The sequence below is a fragment of the Nyctereutes procyonoides genome, unplaced genomic scaffold, assembly GCF_905146905.1.
Source record: "Nyctereutes procyonoides isolate TBG_1078 unplaced genomic scaffold, NYPRO_anot_genome, whole genome shotgun sequence".
Lineage (NCBI taxonomy): Eukaryota > Metazoa > Chordata > Mammalia > Carnivora > Canidae > Nyctereutes > Nyctereutes procyonoides.
In genome coordinates, this window is record NW_026575146.1 from 64,575,960 (window position 1) to 64,580,905 (window position 4,946).

At 57.6% G+C, this 4,946-nt stretch overlaps 1 pseudogene; it reads right to left on the minus strand.

Annotated features, from left to right (window-relative positions):
- Positions 1–536: 536 nt before the first annotated feature.
- LOC129500653 (60S ribosomal protein L19-like) lies at positions 537–1,131 on the minus strand (annotated as a pseudogene).
- Between the last annotated feature and the right edge of the window lie 3,815 nt (positions 1,132–4,946).

Sequence of the window (4,946 nt, forward strand, 5' to 3'; positions counted from 1 at the left end):
GTGGGGACGCCCCCCTGATCTCCTGGTCTGCTGAACTCCTGCTTCCCTTTCAGATTCAGGTGAGAAGCCATCTCCCCCCAGGAAGCCCTCCGAGATCTTCCTACCCTGGAGTCCCACAACTCAATTGCACCATCCTCAACGATGCGCCTGCCTCCCAGCCAAGTGGGAGACTTGGAAGGGCAGGGCCACTGCTTCCCTGGCCTCAGAGCCCTCTGCCCACACACGGCAGGCCCAGGGCGCAGTGGGTGCTCCGGGGTGACATATGAGTCGGAGTCTTGGAGCTGTGTCCTTTCCCTGGTCGGCCAGCAGAGGCTGCAGAGAGAGGACACTAGTGTCCCCCTGCATCGGTAGACCTCTTCATTAATTTAAAAAAATAATAAATTCCTGTTTCTATATTTTAGAATTTTCAGTATCTTTTTATTAATATAAACACTATATTTTATTTTTTTGTTTTTTGGCAGATAAAGGTTTGTTTTATTGAATAACTGATCTGATTCATGCTGAGGCCACTATGTATAGACAAGAGAGAGGGAGTTTTATTTCTTGGTCTCTTCCTCCTTGGAGAGAGTCTTGATGATTTCCTCCTTCTTGGCCTGGAGCTGCTCTTCACGGTGCTTACTGGCCTCCTTGGTCTTAGATCTGCAGGCCTCAGCCTGGTCAGCCAGAAGCTTCTTGCAAGCCTTGTCTGCCTTCAGCTTGTGGATGTGTTCCATGAGAATCCGCTTGTTCTTGAACACATTACCCTTCACTTTCAGGTACAGGCTATGATACACGTGGCGGTCAATCTTTTTAGATTTACGGTATCTTCTGAGGAGCCTGCGTAGAATTCTCGTCCTCCTCATCCACGTTACCTTCTCATTCAATCATTGGCAGTACCTTTTCTCTTACCAATGCCCATATGCCTGCCCTTCCACGGGCCAGAGTGTTTTTCTGGCACCAAGCTCAGGAATGGACAGTCACAGGCTTCCAGATTATCAGCCCATCTTTGATGAGTTTTCGTATCTGCTGATGGGAGTTTGCATTGGCGATTTCATTGGTCTCATTGGGGTCCAACCAGACCTTCTTTTTGCCACAGCGGAGGACACTGGAGGCAAGCCTCTTCTGAAGCCTGAGCATACTCATGGCTGCGGCCGCAGCCCTGAAAGGCTATAAACACTATTTTTAGAGCTGTTTTCGCTTCATAGCAAATTGAAAAGGTACTAAAATGTGTGCCCCCCACCCTCCACACCCCTGCCAGATGGTACAACTGCTACCACCGATGTGCGCACGTGGGAACCATGTCACCTGGGGATGCGGAAGCTGCCCTGGGGTGGTGACGGCGCCCTCCCCGCCCCACACACCGCCCACCACCCCAGAGCCCATAACCCTGAGGTGTTTTGGTGCATCCACCAGGTGTGTCTGCTGTGGTCCCGCATGCACAGTGTCACGGTGGGGAGCCTCACCCCCTCTCCACACGCCCAGCTCCTCTGCGTCCTTGGCTCTGAGGCCCGGGGGGGCTCCCGAGCTGGACAGTCTTCCCGGGTCCCCATGGATCATGGTTCATGTGCCTGTCACCCACTGAAGGGCATCCTGGGTGCTTCCAAGTTCGGGCAGGTGCAGCCAGGGCTACCGCGGACACCCGTGAGAGTGGCCGGGACTCACATGCACCCCAGGGTGAGTCTCCAGAGCGGGACGGTCAGCCCACTGGCATGCACCCCAGGGTGAGTCCCTGGAGCGGGACGGTCAGCCCACTTGGCCACCCCCGTGGGCGGCTGTTTGCAGAGAGGCCTTCCCCGGCCGATGCGGTGGCAAGGCCATGACAGCAGCCCCATGAAGAAGAGGCAGCAAGCGTCCAGCGCTGGGAGAGAGGCCTCAGGGAGATGGCCTGCGTGCCGCAGGGACGGAGGGACAGCGGGGTCTGGTCATGGTGGGCCAGCAAACTGACAAAGCCCTGCGGGTTCTCCCTGTGCATAGGCTTGGGGCTGGGAGCCAGGTCCTGCCCACGCTTCCAGGGGAGCAGCTGCCCCCTACCTGGGCCTGGGCAGCACAGTGACCATAGTCCCCTGGTCACTCCCCTCACCTAGCTGCCCCCCCAAGGTCTGCTGGGGCATAGAGGGGAGGAGAGGGGAGAGGGGGAGGGGAGGGGGACGGGGGAGGGGGAAGAGGAAGGGGGGAAGGGGAAAGGGGAGAGGGGAGGGGAGGGAGGGGAGGGGGAAGGGGGAAGGGGAAAGGGGAGGGGGAGGGGGGGGAGAAGGGAGGGGAGGAGGGAGGGGGGGGGAGAAGGGAGGGGAGGAGGGAGGGACATTCACCCTCTGGTGCACTCACTCACTCATTCATTCACTCATTCATTCATTCGTTCACTTGTTCACTCAATTCACTCATTTATTCACTCATTCATTCATTTGTTCACTCATTCATTTACTCAATTCACTCATTCAATTCACTCATTTATTCACTCATTCACTCATGTATTCATTCATTCATTCACTCCTTCACTCACCCATTCACTCAATTCACTCATTCACTCCTCACTCACTCTTTGGGCAAAGGGCAGTCCGTTCTGCCATGGTGCCTTGAGGAACTAAAGACAAGACAGAGGGTGGGGAGCCGGGCTGGCTCTCCATCCTTTGATCCCTTCGCTGGATCAGCAGGAGGCTCCTGCCACCTCCTGGGCACATCACCAATATTCACAAGTCCCCAGGGCAGAGGAGCCCAGCACCCACACAGATGCAGCAGATGTGGTGTGGGGCCACCAGGCTTTGGGGGTTCTGATGGGGCAGCAGCTGATAGGGCACTGCTGTTCAGGCCTCCCTGCTCCCCCGTCTCTCAGGGAGACCCTGGAGTTCTGTTGCTGCAGGAATAGGAGCCCCCGGCCTCCCTGGTGGCCCCTTGTCATCGCCCTGCTCCTGCCAGGCCCTTGCAGGAGCCAGCCTCTGTCCTGAGCTCTGCGTCCTCCGACCTCCTGGGGCAACTGCACAAAGCATCACACAGGGCAGCTTACATCACAGAAATTCATCGCAGGTGTGGGTGAGCTAGCCTCTCCCTGCTCCAAGGGACAGCTCGGGGCCACCCCTGAGCTTCTGGAAGTGCGCTGACCGTCCTAGGCTGGGGGAGCCTCCTCCTGCCTCTGCCTCCCTCTGCACCCGGCGGCTGGCATCTCCAGAGTGTGTCTGTGCCCAGGGGTCCCCTTTCTGGATTAGGGTTTTCCCGACTCCAGCCTGACCTCATCTTAAACTACTGACGTCCACAATGATCTATTCCCGAACAAGGTCACATTCTGTTGTCAGGACTTGAACATCTAAGTCTAGGGGGGCCCATCACAGGGAGGTGGACATGAGTGCGGTGGTTGGGGATGCTGACAGAGAGCCCTGAGGCTCCTTTGGCAAGGGTGCAGACAGTGTGTGTGCCGTGGGCCTCCCCGCGTGTCTCCAAGGCCCCCCAAACCCACCGTGTCTGCGGCACAGTTCCTGCCTTCTCTCTCAAGCCCCCTTCCCCAGGCCCACACAGCAAATGGCAGCACCACCCCCAGACCTTGTCCACCCTCATCTGACCCACCTTCACCTCCACGGAGACCTTGGCCTCTGCGTGGTCCCATGGCCCTCCCTTCATCTTTCCATCTGCTTCCCAAACGCTGTGGGCAGGCCCCACCATGCACAGAACTCATCTTGCTCCCTGATGGCTCACAAATCTCTAGGGTTCTTGTGGCTTTGCACCTGTGGCCTCACCCCCTACACCTGCGTGCCCTCTGCACTCAGCAGCCTGTGTAAGCACCACATGTGTGTGCTTCCGGCCCCTGGGTCCTTGCATGGGCCACCCCCTCTGCCTGGAAGGCCTGCCCCAAGTCCCTCCTCCGTGTCTTCCCCTGCCCTGCGGGGAGAACACCCTCTTCAACAGCCCTGCCACACACAGACACGGCTCACTGTCCACCTGCACTCACTCTGTGTCCGCACTCGGGCCCTTACCTCTTACCTGTCATGAGCTGAGAATTGTTTGTCATTCAGTGTCACTTTCCCATGTAGAGTGCGGTGGCCGCTGCCCATGCCCATGTGTCCTCAGGGCACAGCACAGAGCCTGCTGCTCGCCAGGTGCTTGTGGAGTTCCCCCGGGAGGACTGAGCGGGAAGAGCAGAGCAGAGAAAGCCTGTGGGTGTGGACAGATGGTGGCTGAGGCTTGTGCAGGTGCCCTGGGGTCCTCTGCTGTTTCTCCCCCACCTCCTCCCGTCTCCATCCCCGCCCACACCTCTCCCTCTGCACCTTCTCAGAGTCCTGGTCGGAGGCCTGGGGCTTTCAGCAAACCTCCCCCCGCCCGTGCTGTGGTCATTGTTCCCCCAACCATGTCAGTATTGAACAAACAGATGTTTATAGTTAATCCCTAATTTTGCCATCAAAAAATATACAATCTTGGGTAGAAACCGAAGAGGAAAGAATTTTTTAATTTACAGTGTCTCCCCACTGCCCCACTCCTGAAATTTGAAATTGCTGAACGGACTCCAAATTCAATATTCCAAGTCAAACAAATCTATGTGTTCTCCAAAAGGAAGTATTGAATGTCTGACCAAGATGGAGCGGGGCGGGACTCAGGAGAGGAGGGAGAAGCCGCCTCCCAGGACGCCTCTCTTCCGGTGTTTGTTCTTTCTTCCTACTTGTCTGTTTTAGTGAAAGGAATGCCTCTGGCAGTGGCCTTCCCTGGAGGAGTGGCCCGCGGGTCCCAGGGGGCAGTCAGGCTCCCCAGATCCCGGCTGGCAGGGCCCAGGGGGTGGCCTCCCGGGACAGACCTGCAGGGGGCAGGGCATCAGGAAAGCTCCATGCTGACACCCTGATCTGGGCCTGCAGGACCCACCGACCCCCAGGTCGCATGAGGAGGGGACCCCCTTCTAGACCTGGCCCTGGAGCCCTCCCCACTCCTCAGATGGAACCGCCTCACCCCTCCAGGCCTGTGGTCCGGGTTGTTCCCGGGAACCTGTTTCC